The sequence below is a fragment of the Lampris incognitus genome, chromosome 4 (genome assembly GCF_029633865.1).
Source record: "Lampris incognitus isolate fLamInc1 chromosome 4, fLamInc1.hap2, whole genome shotgun sequence".
NCBI classification, from domain to species: domain Eukaryota; kingdom Metazoa; phylum Chordata; class Actinopteri; order Lampriformes; family Lampridae; genus Lampris; species Lampris incognitus.
Window position 1 is genome coordinate 12,567,245 of NC_079214.1, and position 18,294 is coordinate 12,585,538.

General features: G+C 49.9%; 1 long non-coding RNA gene across 1 annotated transcript in view; it reads right to left on the bottom strand.

Annotated features, from left to right (window-relative positions):
* Positions 1–5,993: 5,993 nt before the first annotated feature.
* Positions 5,994–18,294, bottom strand: part of LOC130111874 (uncharacterized) — a 108,442-nt gene continuing 96,141 nt past the window's right edge. The window contains exon 3 of the long non-coding RNA XR_008810177.1: positions 5,994–6,660. This is a non-coding gene — a long non-coding RNA (uncharacterized LOC130111874). The remainder of the gene's footprint in view (positions 6,661–18,294) is intronic.

The following is an 18,294-nucleotide window of genomic DNA, read 5'->3' on the forward strand; positions in this document are numbered from 1 at the left end:
CTTTTTTGATAGTGGGTAAACTACAGTATTTTAATAGTGGGTAAACTACAGTATTTTAATAGTGGGTAAATTACAGTATTTTAATAGTGGGTAAACTACAATATTTTAATAGTGGGTAAATCACAGTATTTTAATAGTGGGTAAATAACAGTATTTTAATAGTGGGTAAACTACAATATTTTAATAGTGGGTAAATCACAGTATTTTAATAGTGGGTAAATAACAGTATTTTAAGCCTACAGGAAATAAACAGATGCTCAGAGGTGAGACCAAGTCATTGTTTTGAATGTCACGAGCATGTTTCAAGTCTTGGCATTCAAGTCCCGAGTCAAAATTTGAGCTTCAAGTCTTAATCAAGTCATCGTGTGCCCTTTACCAAGATTAAGCTGTTTAAAAATGTAGCAACATATTAATAAGTATAATAAAAATGAAAATCAAGGATGCTCTTTGACATTTGAATTTACTTGACAAATAAATGTTACATTCCCACAGAAGTACATGAAAACAAAAACAACTTTTTATTATGAAACAAGGGCAACTGAACATAAAAAACAAGTAGTATAAAACAACAACTAACACTGCCCATCCACATGGACCGATAATTTAGCCCTGTACCTCCTCACACACACACACACACACACACACACACACAGAGCCAGAGGGAAGGAGAAGGTGCAGGAGAGTAACGTGTGTCAGTGGTTGCAGGACCAGCCACGGCTGGTCGTCCAGCAGTGGCAGATAGCTGGAGTTATTGACTGAGTTCATAAAACGACACGAGGCTGCCGGTGCTCGGGTGTGTCATCATGGTGCTGAAGTGTGTAGAGGTCTCTGCAGTGGCCTGAGCCCAGCTACCTGCCTGGTGTTATCAACTTACCGTTCTGTGTGCAGCCTAAAACGTCGAACGAGGTCTCCGTCTGTAATTTTCGACACCCGTGTTTTGCATATTGCAATCCGTTTTTTGTCGACCACGGTGTAGTCTCCATAGGCGAATGTCATAATCGTTGGTAGCATGTTTCCACGTCTTTCTGAATTTGCTCTGCACTGTGAACTTCATTTCTCCGCTCGCGAAACTTGATTGGCTGCCGTCAGATTGGTTCAAAATAGATTTGTTACCAGGAAAATGGGCGGGATCACTGCACATACTTTAATAATTTTTAAATACTTTTAAAGGCTCAAGTCGTTGGTGTTGAAGTCATTTCTGAGTTGCAAGTCATTTGCGATATTGTCAAGTCAATTCTAAAGTCATCAAATTTGTGACTCGAGTCCAAGTTATGTGACTCGATTCTCGAGTCCAAGTCATGTGAATTGAGTCTGACTCGAGTCCATTTCATGTGACTCGAGTCCAAGTCATGACTCGAGTCCATGTCATGTGACTTGAGTCTGACGAATCCAAGTCATGTGACTAGAGTCCACAGCTCTGCGGATGACCGATTTGATGAGTGTCAGCACTGATGTGAATTAAAACGTCCTTAGCATAAATAAAAGCGTCTAAACATTTGTGTTGTGCTGGTTTTGAAAGTTCGACAAAGTAAATCTGTGATTGCCTTTTATAAGATTGCTGCACTTTCACACTTTGACCTTATCCCTGCTTTTAGAACAAATGCTATTTATTCCATGCCCCAGTCCCCTGTGGTAACTCTGTGTGTGTGTGTGTGTGTGTGTGTGTGTGTGTGTATTTGGGAACACTGGGAAGGATTTCATCAAAGTAGAGAAACTCTTGGAGTTTCAAACTTGCAGCAAAATCTGAGTGGTGGAAAAGAGCAGAACCTTAATACCTCACTTGTTATAATTTGATAAAAGAAAGTCACAAAAGTACTTTTTCAATAAATGATCACTACCACTACTTAAACAATACAGAAAAAGGGTGTCATTAATCTTCAACTTATCTGTAGCTGAATGAAACAATGAGACAAGCCATGCAGGCCAGCATGTGCTTTATCATCTACTAACACAGGGGGCAGCCTTTTAAACGCAGAAAGGATATTTGACCTCATTTAAGCAAATACACTTTTGATAATATTTCCAATTTCAGGTAAGAATGAGACGTACTCCGTATCAGAGCAATTCATCTTCCCCACGTATTCACAGGCAAAAGAAGGCTCGAGTCCTTCCTGCCGGAGTAACATTAAATTATTATAATTTCAATGAGGGGCCGGCCAAAGATAATTTTGTACAGGTGCATGCTATCTTTAGGTAACCTCTTGAATAAAAAAAAAAGGGAGTGGACAATATTCATTAAAAGACCACACTCCCTGGGGACAGATAACGGACACACAGATGAGTCAAACATTTCATGTGTGGCGCAAAAGCTTAAAGTTATTCATCTTAGAAAATATGCACATTACTGTGAATAACTTCTTTTTTTTTTGCACATCTGAAGCATCGAAACTTAGCCCCACGACGTAAGTCAGCCCACTCTGCATTTGCGCAAATATGATTATATTTTATGAAAGTTAATGAGCTGCCATCTAAGGTGATGCCATACGTTAGTCATTGTCAAGGTCAGGGTGATAATTTGGTGTGAAACAAAACCCGCAGCGGGAGTATGAAATTAATCTCTGTGAGTTTGAGCGGTGCTCAGCAGTATTTCCCAAAGGAGGCCCAGTGGTTCCTGCTTAGGTATGCAGAGACGAAAGATCCCGTCACCAAGACCACAATCTGAGCTAGCCAGGGCTTCGCCGCATGACACGGAGGGATATATTTTTCAAATAAGATGACTTGGGACGTCAATACCCATCGTAATTTCACTTTGATATTTGCACATTTAAACCATAATGATGATGATGAGAGCTACTCAGCAAGATGGACACCACTCGTTTCAGAATATTTCGAGGAATGCGTCGTGGTCTCCTGTTCACTGGTACCAACTTTGCTTGGGCTGTTTCTCCTCAGTGAAAAATTTTGTATTTTTGTTGTTTTTCCATCTCATTCATGGTAACGAAAAGTGATGAAATGTACAAAAAAAATATTGTTAAAAATGAAATTATATCACTGTGATGGTCTGGCGGCTTGTCCAGGGTGTCTCCCCGCCTGCCACCCAATGACTGCTGGGATAGGCTCCAGCATCCCCGTGACCCTGAGAGCAGGATAAGTGGTTTGGATAATAGATGGGTGGGTCATTAATATATTATTTACAACTCTTAATGACACGTGTGCTTTTTTTTTTTGTTTTTTTTTTTAAATATCCCCCCTTTTCTCCCCAATTGTGTCTCCGGCCAATTACCCCACTCCCAGTCGCTGCCCACCCCCTCTGTCGATCCGGGGAGGGCTGCAGACTACCACATACCTCCTCCGATACATGTGGAGTTGTCGCCAGCTGCTTCTTTTCACCTGACAGTGAGCAGTTTCGCCAGTGGGGCGTAGCGCAAGGGAGGCTCATGCTATTCCCCCCCAGTTCCCCCTTCCTCCCGAACAGGCGCCCCGACCGACCAGAGGAGGCGCTAGTGCAGCGACCAGGACACATACCCACATCCGGCTTCCCACCCACAGACACGGCCAATTGTGTCTGTAGGGACGCCCGACCAAGCCGGAGGTAACACAGAGATTCGAACTGGCGATCCCCATGCTGGTAGGCAACGGACTAGACCGTTACGCCACCTGGACGCCCCACACTTATGTGCTTTTAACGTCCATCGATGTAGCCCTCATTCAGGTACCCCACCACATGAAAAGGTACACCACATGAAAATAATGACTCATAAGTACTGCAGTCTAAATGAATAACCTTTAAATATAGTAGTTCTCCAAACTGAAGGATCTCTTGTGGTTTCACAAAACACCTTTTGAAAATATATTTCACTAATTCTTTACCTCAGTGGTGACTAATTATATGTACTGTAAAGCCAAAAGGCTCTTTCTGTGAGCAGGCTTGCACACGCGGATGCAGCCAGCAGGGCGTCATCCTGTGCGTGTGTCTGCTGAGGCTTTGAGGCTTTGTGTAGTTCTTCAGGTGCTCTCACATTAGCCGACCAAGCGCAACACTTTTTTTTGGGGGGGGGGGCTCAGGCAGCAAAAATGGCATACCGGCTCGTGAAAATAGTGACGATGGAAGAGAAGAATCCCTCTCTACAAACACACAAAAGAAGACATGATAAGGTCACGCCTCGTGTGCCGCGGGACAGAGGGGCCCCGGGGCCATTTGGGACTTCATTTATGTGCACGCCCGAGGCCAAGTGACAAAACCTGAGCTGATTTCCAATCCTGCCCACATGCTGTTGTGCATCTGATTTGTGAATGCACTGAACACAGAGATAATAAAGCTGTGCAAGCATCCGACCCATCTCAAAGCAGACCTCTAAAACAAACTGTGAGACTGCGGTTTGAGAGCGACCACAACTCTTCAGGTGGCTCAGCTTCTCATACAGCCAAGACTTCACATCATAATAAAAGAGGAAAAACTACTCCCAAGTTGTGCCCAGTTCAAGTACTGTGGCCAGCAGTTGAATTTTTACCGGAAGTGTCAATTCATTTGGTTTAAATGTTCTATTATCGAGACAAATAAGCAGAAGATTTCATGATCCAAGTCGAACCTGAGATGTATTTCTCGGGGCTAAATGGGTTTTCAACCCCACCGCCGTGTCAGGATGGTTAAACATGGCACAGGAAGTGCTGTTTAACACCATGGATGCTTCTATCCCTACGATGATGCAGCAAACAGTCATTATTCGGTACTTTTCAAAACGTTTTTTCTTCTAATAGTGTAATTTGATATGCACAATAAAAGATAACAATAATAAAATATGTTTGCTGTTTCCTTTTGAGCAAAGCCTGCCGGTAATCCACTGGCAGATATGCGAGGTGGAGCCGGGCAGCAGTTGGAGGGAATTGGGTTCTTTCCCACCAGAGGCGGCAGGAGCTATCACCTCCCATCCAGACCTGTGATGGTGGAGGAGGGTGGAGGAGGATTGAGTTTGAAAGATGATAATGGACTCCCGGGGAAACTAATCTATTTCTAAAGTAGAGAGTATGAATTTTCTCCCTTGCCTTCTTTCCTCCCCCCCTCTCCCTCTCCCACCCCTTTCTCCCCCGCTGTCCGCCACCATTTCACTCAGCCCCTAGCGATGCAGGTCAATTTCACCATTCAGCTGTACCAATTAAACGAGTTCTGAGCAGCATGGCGGCCTTTACGGCAGAGACAAGACTCATTAGGGGTCATCGCCTTGCTTCTCCTCAATTATGAAGAAGCTCATCGGTACGTTCAGCTTCCTGTCTGGACCCACTGTAGGTTTATTCTTCGATGAGAATCTGAAGCACTTTCGAGCAATAAAGGTGTAAAAAGAAAAACGAAATAAAACTTTCAGTCTGTGATACTCAACGAGTTTTGTAAACACCAGAGATGTGCAAGAACCAGACCTTGGTTGATGATGCAAAACGCTGAAAAGGTTTGCAGCTCGGGGGGGGTTGCACAAATATTGCGCCTGTAAGGAGCGTGCAAGCATTTCAGTATATTTCTGATGTTTTTTTGTGAACTTTTTTTTTTTTTTGATTTCCCCCCCCCCCCCCTCCCTTTTCCCCCCCAGTTGCACCCGGCCTTCCGAGCCGTCCCGGTCGCTGCTCCACCCCCTCTGCCGATCCGGGGAGGGCTGCAGACTACCACGTGCCTCCTCCCATACATGTGGAGTCGCCAGCCGCTTCTTTTCACCTGACAGTGAGGAGTTTCACCGTGAGGCGCGTGGGAGGATCACGCTATCCCCCCTCCCCCCTGAACAGGCGCGCCCCCACCCGACCAGAGGAGGCGCTAGTGCAGCGACCAGGACACATACCCACATCCGGCTTCCCACCCGCAGACACGGCCGATTGTGTCTGTAGGGACGCCCGACCAAGCCGGAGGTGACGCGGGGATTCGAACAGGCGATCCCCGTGTTGGTGGGCAACAGACTAGACCGCCACGCCACCCGGACGCCCTGTTTTTGTGAACTTCCAAGATTACCTGAGTCGTTTCACTGAAGCCGTACAAGCTAGGCTGAGAGAGGAATACAGACATAGACCCTTTATTTATTTATACATCTATGAGTTAAATATATTATGCATTTCAGTACAGCTCCATTAAGTTCAAACTTTTACAAAATAGAATATTTGTTTGATGTATTAGTTATTTTTTCCATTGCCTCGGGTAACTTGCGGCAGTGGCATCGGCTGCTGTGAATACGTCAGTGTTAGTGTTAGCGCGTGAGCGAACAGAACAAACGAGAAAATCCTTAATTAGCTTGGCCCCACAGAGTCAACAGGCACGCGCGCCCCCTCACACCAGCGCCGTGTTTGCAGTTCGTTTAAGTACCTTTACACCTCCGCATCGGGGTTTTCCTTCCGCTTCTGGCTTCTGCCCCCCGCCTGGCGCCGGAGCCCCGCGGCCGTCCGGACCTGTCGGTGTCCCCCCGGGTGGTCGCTCCCATCCCTTACTTGAACCTTGCTGTTGTCTTTTCTTTCTTTTCTTTTCTTTTTTTTATGTTGTTCTCCACATTTCTCTCATATCAGGTCCCTGAAGCGGCCCGCTGCAGGACAGCGGCCATTACAAGGGCAGCAGCGTTTGTAAAAAAGTCAGTAACAAGAGCCAGATGGTTCCTGTCAGTCTCCCATGTGAGCTCGATCTGCCTCGCTTTTCCGAGTCCTCTTCGTGTTGATGATGGTGGTATCTGTGATTGGTGGTCACGTCCGGGCTCACTGAGGAGACAGCAACACAGCAACAGCTTCATCAAACTGATGCTCAATATGGACAACACTTCACACACAGCTTGCTCATCTTCAGAACTACATGTTGGTCACCCCCCCCCCTTTTCTCCCCAATTGTATCCGGCTAATTACCCCACTTTTCTGAGCCGTCCCGGTCGCTGCTCCACCCCCCTCTGCTGATCCGGGGAGGGCGGCAGACTACCACATGTCTCCTCCGATACATGTGGAGTCGCCAGCCGCTTCTTTTCACCTGACAGTGAGGAGTTTCACCAGGGGGACGTAGCGCGTGGGAGGATCACGCTATTCCCCCCAATCCCCCCCCCGAACAGGCGCCCCGACCAACCAGAGGAGGCGCTAGTGCAGCGACCAGGACACACACCCACCTCCGGCTTCCCATCCACAGACACGGCCGATAGTGTCTGTAGGGACGCCCGACCCAAGCCGGAAGTAACACGGGGATTCGAACCAGCGATCCCCGTGTTGGTAGGCAACGGAATAGACCGCCACGCCACCCGGACGCCACAACCTTCTGTTTGTACGAGGTGCTGTAAAGGACATAAACTTACCATCTCAGTTACACTGAAAACCCCTCACATGTACTACTGACATGACAACTGACTTGACTTGAACACACCGCATGTGAGATATGTATGTGAGCGTGTATTTCGGCAGGCGGGCATCTCGGGGGATTATTACCCCTCCTCTGTGTGATTACATCGCCTTGTCCCGTAAGTCCTCACTGCGGTTTCATGGTTTCAAACGGCACGAGGCCGCCCCACAGTTGGCACAGACACACACGAACACACACATCCCCCTAAAACCTGTTGACTCATTCATCCCGGGCTGAGGTTTGGGGTTTTCCCATTTTCGTTGGGCAGTTTTCCGGAAAGTAATGCCGTCATTGGACCGGAAATACACGTTTGCTGTACGCATCTTTGAAGTCAGCAGCATTTTATCCATCACATAGTTAGTCAGTATGCCGGGTTGAGTTCTGGCCTTAAGCTAGGAGTTTCTTGATAGACCCTCTGATACTGGACTTCACTAAGCAGCATGCGAAAAGAAACAAAACCAGATAGCCCTCTTATGAATAACACCAGCTAATTACTGACGTGTCAGTTTTTGCATGTTGCTCCTGCACGCTACGGTCAAAGGAACCCAGCAAGGCCTGAACCCGGCTCGGTACCGACGGGCACGCAGTGGCTCCCCAGACATCCGTTTGAAGGCACGACACGGAGTCGGAGCGCCCGCGCCCGGCCTCCCTGCTGAGATTTCTCCTCCCCAAGTTTCAGGGATGTTTTAATTGAGCGGCGATGTCTAAACGAAAACGCCGGCTCGTGATTAATAAAGGCATTAACACTCGGCTCCGGCGCGGCGCCAGGCCACGTGCTGCAGAATGAATGGCCACGGGACGGGAGCCTACTGGGTTAGCGGAGCCCACGCGGCGCTCCGGGGTCGTCCGTGTGACCGTGTGCCGCCCGGCTGGTAAAGCGGGACCCGCCGTTCCTACCAAACCTGGAAACGCTGCGTAAAATACTGCCGCATGGCTTGCAAGAAGAGACGGAAGACAAAGAATACACACACACAACACGCAGTTGCAGTGACGTGGTACACAAAGTACAAGTAAATCCACACAAACGTGTTTCACAGCACGATTTAAAAGCCGGGAGTGACTTTCAGAAGTGCCGGGGAAGAAAACTCATCGCAGTGTGGACTCCACACCGCAGCTCGTTCCGACCTACCTCCGGTTCATATGAGATTAAATGAAGGGTGAAGCTTGAACTAACGGCACGTTAAAGGTCAGCTATACAAGCTCAATATCAGTTCCAATAATAATAATGATAACAATAAATCCATCCATTATCCAAACCGCTTATCATGCTGCCAGGGTGGCGGGGATGCTGGAGCCTATCCCAGCATCCCAGCAGTCACTGGGCGGCAGGCGGGGAGAAAGCCTGGACAGGCTGCCGGGCCATCACAGGGCCAATAATAATAATAATAATGATAATAATAATAATAATAATAGGTATATTGAAACTGGGATTATCTCTTCATTTGGCACAACTCGGATAAGAAACCACATACACACATTTTTTTTCTTTCTCCCCAGTTGTATCCGGCCAATTACTCTATTTTCCGAGCCATCCCGGTCTCTGCTCCACCCCCTCTGCCGATCCGGGGAGGGCTGCAGACTACCACACGCCTCCTCCGATACACGTGGAGTCGCCAGCCGCTTCTTTTCACCTGACAGTGAGGAGTTTCGCCAGGGGAACGTAGCGCATGGGAGGATCACGCTATTCCCCCTCTCCCCCGAAGAGGCGCCCTGACCGACCAGAGGAGGCGCTACTGCAGCGACAAGAACACATACCCACACGATCCAGTTTCCCACCCAAAGACACGGCCAATTGTGTCCGTAGGGACGCCCAACCAAGCCGGAGGTAACACGGGGATTCGAACCAACGATCCCCGTGTTGGTAGGCAACGGAATAGACCGCCACGCCACCCGGACGCCCTCATATTAAAGATAACCAGTGCTGCATAGCAGACCTTATCAAAGGTAATTATCAAAAATCATGGAGGAATTTCTTTTTCAGAAAGACCATCCGGTCCTACGTGAGGAAAAGGCCTCTCTCTTTTCTTGCTCCCTCTCCATCCCTCTGGACTTTCAAGGCAGATGACGCCACCGGCTGTCGAAGCTGTACTTGCTGGATATTTGTTGGCTCGCTGCATGGCATTGTTCTCTCGAAAACAAATGGGAGACACGGCCCCGTCCTAGCAGTGTACTATTAGCAATAGTAATCATCAAGAAGCCATAACAGCTTCTGTGTATGAATAATAAATGAGTACTTGAGGAAATGGGACTTCTAAATAGATGGAATTGGGAATTTTGGGTCTTTTGCAAGTGGGGTTATTTATTTTTTTTGCAGGCAAGTCTAATGGCTGTAGATATTGCATATTAGTACATTAAATACGTAGTCCTTTCCTGTTTTTGTTCCATGCACAAATAATTTCCTGGTTTATTTGCAAAACGCTGCAGGCTTATGTGTGTTTTTGCAAGCCCACTGCAAAATTAAGGGAGGTCCAAGTGTCAGAAGAGGTGTTTGGTCTAAAGAGAGACACAGGTCAGAACCCCGAGGCTCACAACTGAAGAGAAATCAATTACAGTTGATGCGACAGTTGATTCCTGAGGACTTGGAACAACAATGATCAATACCACAATAACTGCACCAGGGGGGGAAAGAAACCAACAGCAAGGTAGGTGCCCTTTTCCCTTTATGAGATGTTAGCAGTTACCGGTCCGTGACTGTGGCCAATATGTAGAGACAGCTGCTTAGATTCCCCTGCAGCAAAATATTCTTGTTCCTTATTCACAAATAAAATCCATGAGAAGGAGTGAAGGACCTTGGTGCTTCATTCTGAAGATGTTTTTGAACACATTTTAGCCCAATCTCTCATGAAATAAGCCCCCCCCCCTTTTCTCCCCAGTTGCAGCCGGCCAATTACCCCACTCTTTCCAGCCGTCCCGGTCGCTGCTCCACCCCCTCCGCCAACCCGGGGAGGGCTGCAGACTACCGCATGGCTCCTCTGATACAACCGCTTCTTTTCACCTGACGGTGTGGAGTTTCGCCAGCGCGTGGGAGGATCCCGCTACTGTCCCCAGTTCCCCCTCCCCCTCGAATAGGCGCCCCCGACCGACCAGAGGAGGCGCTCGTGCAGCGACCAGGACACATACCCACAATCCGGCTTCCCATCCACACACACGGCCTGTCTTTAGGGACGCCTGACCAAGCTGGAGGACTCGAACCAGCGATCCCTGTGTTGGTAGGCAAAGGAAAGGACCCGCCATGCCACCCGGACACCCATAAGTTGTTTCTGTTTGTTTGTTTAAAGCTAACATCCTTTTACTAACAGCATCAAAATAGATGGGGAATACCGCAAAACTGCTTTTGTTAAGATCCTGCTGAGGTAAATGAAGGACCATCCACTCCTGCTGCTCCTCAAACAAACAAACAACAAAAACCCACCTGAAGTTAAACTTCTCCTTTTCAACAAAGCCTGATGTAATAGTAAGCACATAAACCTCCCCCAGGCGGTGAAACAGAGCTGGTGGGGCAGATGCAAGCAAAGATCCACGTGCGTGAATCTTAGCCAACAGCGTTTGTTTGCAGAAGAGGAGCAAGACTGAGTGTGGAGGGAAGCTGAAGGACGAGGAGCAAACAGGAGAACCACACAGGCCGAGTGAACGGCAGCAACAACATCCCCCATTCAGTCGAAGTGAACAACACAGAGAATACGTATCAATTAACTCGGTTTTTGGGGGCAAAAACTGCACCGTTTCGCTCTGCTTCGTCGTATTGTCTGTGCAGAGAAGGCGATGAATGGCCCGTGTGAGCAGAACCGGATCCTCCAGGTATCCCGGTCTCCTTTCATGCCTCTGCTGTGGCGTGTCAAGGCCGGCCAGTATTTCAGCAAATACCAGTCATTTTTGTAAAGCACTTTTCATTCTCTTGAAGAAAGGTTTCTTTATCTTTGATACATCCATGCGTCCCTGTTCAGGCTACGCTACCGTTGGTACCCAATATCTGAACCAGTTGATGCCCCGGCACCGAGCTTAGAGCCAACACTCACTTCTCCCAAACCCTATAGTGAATGTCACGGGCTCATCAAAAATGAAACACCGGCAGAACCTTCTGTGTGGCCTCCGGAAACCCCCTTGGAAAAGACCGGGTTCTTAGGAGGACCTGTCAGAATAAAAGCATCCATCCATCCATTATCCCAACCGCTCATCCTGCTCTCAGGGTCGCGGGGATGCTGGAGCCTATCCCAGCAGTCACCGGGCGGCAGGTGGGGAGACACCCTGGGCAGGCAGCCAGGCCATCACAGGGCCCACACACACACACACACACACACACACACACACACACACACACACACACACACACACACCTAGGGACATTCCAGTACGGCCGATTCACCTGACCTACATGTGTTTGGACTGTGGGAGGAAACCGGGGCCCCCAGAGGAAACCCACGCAGTAACGGGGAGAACATGCAAACTCCACACAGAGGACGACCCGGGACCACCCCCAAGGTTGGACTAACACGGGGCTCAAACCCAGGACCTTCTTGCTGTGAGGCGACCGTGCTAACCACTGTGCCGCAGACTAAAAGCAACAACAATAATAATAATAATAATATTATTATTTTTATAATCCGATCCGAGATAGTAGCACCAGTCCATGTTTTGCATCAGGACATTTGTTCAGTGAACAGCAGGAACAGTACACGATCAAAAACTCTTCAGTTTCGAGACGTCTGTCTATACACAACCGCCTCGCTTCCCTGTGTAGTAACAAATACATACGATCACAAACCGCTGTCCCTCCCATCAGTACATTTTCATTTTGTACGCAAGAGCATCAGTTGGCTGCAGTAGTAGACAAATACCAGGAGGTGCGCTGGTTATAAATAAATAAATAACCATTTGGATGCCAGTAAATAAACACGGACGACAATAAAACAAGTGATTTTCAGTTTCGTCAACACATTAAACAACTGCCTCACGTCCTCATGGGGTAATAAATATTACAACAAACACGTTTTCACTCTTGTCAGCACATTTTTATTTTTTTGTGAGTGTGCAACAACATCAGTTCGCTGTAGCGTTTAATAACACTTGTGTGTGCGTCGGTTAACAATAAATAAATATGTGAATGCCGGTGAATTAATACAGACATAAACAAATAAAAACTACACATTTAAATGAGAAAGGGCAGGAACTGAAACTGACATGTGTCGGTTGACTGGGTCGCGGCCTAGGTGGTTTGCTAAACGCACAACACGTGTTGGCAGCTCTCCGCCCCCGTCGTGCCCCAGGACACACTTCTGAATGGAGCGAGGCCTTCTGGTTACACACCTCTCGTGTCTCACATCAAACACCGAGTAGGTCCCCGTGGCCGGCCCTGATGCCAAACACACATCTTCCAGCTCCTCTGTGAAGGCCTGCTCATTGTCAGGCATGACCTCCATGGCTGCACCATCTTCCAGCTCCTCTGTGAAGGCCTGCTCGTTGTCAGGCTGCGCCATCTTCCAGCTCCTCTGTGAAGGCCTGCTCGTTGTGAGGCTGCGCCATCTTCCAGCTCCTCTGTGAAGGCCTGCTCGTTGTCAGGCATGACCTCCATGGCCGCGCCATCTTCCAGCTCCTCTGTGAAGGCCTGCTCGTTGTCAGGCATGACCTCCATGGCTGCACCATCTTCCAGCTCCTCTGTGAAGGCCTGCTCGTTGTCAGGCATGACCTCCATGGCTGCGCCATCTTCCAGCTCCTCTGTGAAGGCCTGCTCGTTGTCAAGCATGACCTCCATGGCTGCGCCATCTTCCAGCTACTCTGTGAAGGCCTGCTCGTTGTCAAGCATGACCTCCATGGCTGCGCCATCTTCCAGCTCCTCTGTGAAGGCCTGCTCATTGTCAGGCACGACCTCCATGGCTGCGCCATCTTCCAGCTCCTCTGTGAAGGCCTGCTCGTTGTCAGGCATGACCTCCATGGCTGCGCCATCTTCCAGCTCCTCTGTGAAGGCCTGCTCGTTGTCAAGCATGACCTCCATGGCTGCGCCATCTTCCAGCTACTCTGTGAAGGCCTGCTCGTTGTCAGGCATGACCTCCATGGCTGCGCCATCTTCCAGCTCCTCTGTGAAGGCCTGCTCGTTGTCAAGCATGACCTCCATGGCTGCGCCATCTTCCAGCTACTCTGTGAAGGCCTGCTCGTTGTCAAGCATGACCTCCATGGCTGCGCCATCTTCCAGCTCCTCTGTGAAGGCCTGCTCATTGTCAGGCATGACCTCCACGGCTGCGCCATCTTCCAGCTCCTCTGTGAAGGCCTGCTTGTTGTCAGGCATGACCTCCATCGCTGCACCATCTTCCAGCTCCCCTGTGAAGGCCTGCTCGTTGTCAGGCATGACCTCCATGGCTGCACCATCTTCCAGCTCCCCTGTGAAGGCCTGCTTGTTGTCAGGCATGACCTCCATCGCTGCACCATCTTCCAGCTCCCCTGTGAAGGCCTGCTCGTTGTCAGGCTGCGCCATCTTCCAGCTCCCCTGTGAAGGCCTGCTCGTTGTGAGGCTGCGCCATCTTCCAGCTCCCCTGTGAAGGCCTGCTCGTTGTCAGGCATGACCTCCATGGCTGCACCATCTTCCAGCTACTCTGTGAAGGCCTGCTCGTTGTCAGGCATGACCTCCATGGCTGCGCCATCTTCCAGCTCCTCTGTGAAGCCTGCTCGTTCATGACCTCCATGGCTGCGCCATCTTCCAGCTCCCCTGTGAAGGCCTGCTCATTGTCAAGCATGACCTCCAGGGCTGCGCCATCTTCCAGCTCCTCTGTGAAGGCCTGCTCGTTGTCAGGCATGACCTCCACGGCTGCGCCATCTTCCAGCTCCTCTGTGAAGGCCTGCTCGTTGTCAGGCATGACCTCCATGGCTGCGCCATCTTCCAGCTCCTCTGTGAAGGCCTGCTCGTTGTGAGGCTGCGCCATCTTCCAGCTCCTCTGTGAAGGCCTGCTCGTTGTCAGGCATGACCTCCATGGCCGCGCCATCTTCCAGCTCCTCTGTGAAGGCCTGCTCGTTGTCAAGCATGACCTCCATGGCTGCGCCATCTTCCAGCTCCTCTGTGAAGGCCTGCTCGTTGTCAGGCATGACCTCCGTGGCTGCACCATCTTCCAGCTCCTCTGTGAAGGCCTGCTCGTTCATGACCACCATGGCTGCACCGTCTTCCAGCTCCTCTGTGAAGGCCTGCTCGTTCATGACCTCCATGGCTGCGCCATCTTCCAGCTCCCCTGTGAAGGCCTGCTCATTGTCAAGCATGATCGCCATGGCTGCGCCATCTTCCAGCTCCTCTGTGAAGGCCTGCTTGTTGTCAGGCATGACCTCCGTGGCTGCCCCATCTTCCAGCTCCTCTGTGAAGGCCTGCTCGTTGTCAGGCATGACCTCCGTGGCTGCACCATCTTCCAGCTCCTCTGTGAAGGCCTGCTCGTTCATGACCACCATGGCTGCACCATCTTCCAGCTCCTCTGTGAAGGCCTGCTCGTTGTCAGGCATGACCTCCATGGCTGCGCCATCTTCCAGCTCCCCTGTGAAGGCCTGCTCATTGTCAGGCATGACCTCCGTGGCTGCACCATCTTCCAGCTCCTCTGTGAAGGCCTGCTCGTTCATGACCACCATGGCTGCACCATCTTCCAGCTCCCCTGTGAAGGCCTGCTCATTGTCAAGCATGACTTCCATGGCTGCGCCATCTTCCAGCTCCTCTGTGAAGGCCTGCTCGTTGTGAGGCTGCGCCATCTTCCAGCTCCTCTGTGAAGGCCTGCTCGTTCATGACCACCATGGCTGCACCATCTTCCAGCTCCCCTGTGAAGGCCTGCTCATTGTCAAGCATGACTTCCATGGCTGCGCCATCTTCCAGCTCCTCTGTGAAGGCCTGCTCGTTGTGAGGCTGCGCCATCTTCCAGCTCCTCTGTGAAGGCCTGCTCGTTCATGACCACCATGGCTGCACCATCTTCCAGCTCCCCTGTGAAGGCCTGCTCGTTGTCAGGCATGACCTCCATGGCTGCGCCATCTTCAGAGGGACTGCCTTGGTTCGGCCTGTCAGAGGGGGGTACTTTGGAGGCGATAGGGAGACACGAAGATTAGTGGCAAAACCCTTCACACACCTGCACTTGCACAACTTGCAGGAGCTACTGTGTTGGACTTTGCTCACATTGTCCACAGGTGGAGTTCACAGGTAGAGTCCACAGGTAGAGTCCACCTGAGCTTCAGAACGTCGTGTCGGGCCGAAGGCACAAGTGTTGCTACTACACCCAGCTAAAGCTGTTTGTGAGCCACTTACAGAGGGCAGAGGTTCAATAATCTTAATATGAACATGTATTTCTACAGAAAATACAAAGCGAAGGGTTTCCGGTTAGCGTAGCGGTCTATTCTGTTGCCTACCAACACGAGGATCGCCGGTTCGAATCCCCATGTTACCTCCAGCTTGGTGGGGTGCCTCTACGGGCACAATTGGCCGTGTCTGCGGGCGGGAAGCCGGACGTGGGTATGTTTTCTGGTCGCTGCACTAGCGCCTCCTCTGGTCGGCTGGGACACCTGTTTGGGGGGGAGGGGGAACTGTGGGAATAGCGTGATCCTCCCACGCGCTACGTCCCCTAGGCAAAACTCCCCACTGTCAGAAGCGGAGAAAAGAAGCGGCTGGTGGCTCCATGTATCAGAGGAAGCGCGTGGTAGTTTGCAGCCCTCCCCAGGTGGCAGAGGGGGTGGAGCAGTGGCCGGAACAGCTCAGAAGAGCAGGGTAATTGGTCGCATACAATTGGGGAGAAAAAGGGGGAGGAAAAAATGTTAAAAAAAGCTGAAAAATAACGAAATACATGTTCAATCATTCCGCTAATCGATAGGCTATGTAGCCTGCCTTTTTTTAGGGGGGGGGGGGTTCCCCCCCTTCTTCTCCCAGATTGTACCCGTCCAATTACCCCACTCTTCCGAGCCATTCTGGTCGCTGCTCCACCCCTCTGCCGACCCGGGGAGGGCTGCAGACTACCACATGCCTCCTCTGATACATGTGGAGTCACCAGCCTTGTTTTCACCTGACAGTGAGGAGTTTCGCCAGGGGAAAATCGCGCACAGTTGCCCTGACCGACCAGAGAAGGCGCTAGTGCAGCGACCAGGACACATACCCACATCTGGCTTCCCACCCGCAGACACGGCCCATTGTGTCTGTAGGGACGTCCGATCGAACCGGACATAACAAGCTGACCCAAAGTCACTTCCTCGCCGTCCTGGCCTGTTTGCATAAACTGACGTGCAACGGTGACCTGTGACTCAACCATTCCGGTCTTCCTTATATCTAGTAGTGGTTTCATTGTGCCGGCATCCAAAAAAGTCTCACTGCCAGGGTCCAATGCCTCCAGAGCTACCATGTACTTGCTATTCGTTCGCTGCAACGCATGGGGATTTCACCGAGAATAGAGTCGATAACGCCAACAAACAACCACTCGCACCCCTTTTCAATGTTCACTTTGCGCTGACCAAGACTCTCATCCACCATGTCGTCTTCTAGAGACTTGCTGGCCTGTTGCTGCCGTTTTGGAGGAGCAGGAACCGCATCATCTGCACCTGTAAGCCCACAGTTTCACAAATTCAGCATCCTATCGTAGGTTTTGAATGCAGGAAGAGGGACTTTGGATGAACCGAACTGCGGTGATTAGATCCGTTTGATCGGCTTGCAGCATCCCATTAGGTTGGTCCGTTAGCCTTTGTATATCGAACAGGCGAGACATCTGAAAGTCCGTCCTGTGATGGCCTTGTGGAATCCAACAGCTTCAACTTTCACGTCAGCACTTGTTCTCGCGGTGCCGATTTCTTTCAAGAACCCCACAAGCGTAGTGTGTGATTTCAGCACCCAAGGACACCATGTCAAGGTGTCCAGTCCACCATCGATCAAGTAGCCTTTTAAGATTCTCTCCATTCTACTATGCAGCTATAGTGGCCTTTTCAGAAATGTATATGAAGTGAATTGCACATGCCAAAAAAAAAAATCCCCTGCTGCGCTCTGTGATGAAGTAGCGCGCACGACCACCAAGTGTAATTGGTGGTTAAAACAATAAATGTAGGGAACTTCTCTGTTTAACTTACTCTGAATTAATTCTGCATGTCTCCTTCTCTTCCAGACACAACGCTGACCCCGTCATAACACTGACTTAGTATTTTGTTTGTGTCGAGACCAACGTCTGACAGCTCTTCAAGCACCATGTTAGTGAGTGACAGGGTCTCACATTTGTTTGTGGTCAACGTCGACAACAACCTGTTTTGCACTGTGCAGTTCTGGTCTATACATAACAAACAACTAGAGAGACATTCTCACTGCCTGTCAGGTCCTCAGTTCCACCCACCTTAATAGTAAACCATGACAATCCAGAATCTTAAAACGGTTTTCTCCATCACGATCGTACTCATCAGTTCAGTGACATCATTTTGATATCATGTGATGTGTGTATAGCGTGTTTGGGAAAAGCCTGCGCTAGCTCTTGGTTTTGTCTCAGCTTGTAATCACGTAGTGACAGAAACAGTCCACTGCCCACTAGACCTCAACTGATTCAATGGCACCCATCAGTGGCGGTTCGTTTGAGACGAGGAATTCAGTAATGTCTACAGTTGCAGATACGTACAGGCAGTTTCGAGAAAGGTGATGGGAATTGAAACCTCCTTGTCTGTGGTACATCGCAATTGCTGCTCTTTCCAAATAGCCACGCTTGCTTAATGCTCTTTACTTTTAGCAAAGCTGCTAAATCTGGGTGGCGCAGTGGTTAGCGCTGTCACCTCACAGCAAGAAGGTCCTGGGTTCGAACCCTGGGGTTGTCAACCTTGGGGGTCATCCCAGGTCATCCTCTGTGAGGAGTTTGCATGTTCTCCCCATGTGCGGTGGGTTATCGCCGGGTGCTCCGGTTTCCTCCCACCATCAAAAAGACATGCATGTTAGGGTTAATACTCCTGTCTGTGCCCCTGAGCAAGGCATGGCAAGACGAACTGGAGTTGCACAGCGGCTGCCCACTGCTCCTGGCTCCACAGCTAGGATGGGTTAAATGCAGAGGAAGAAT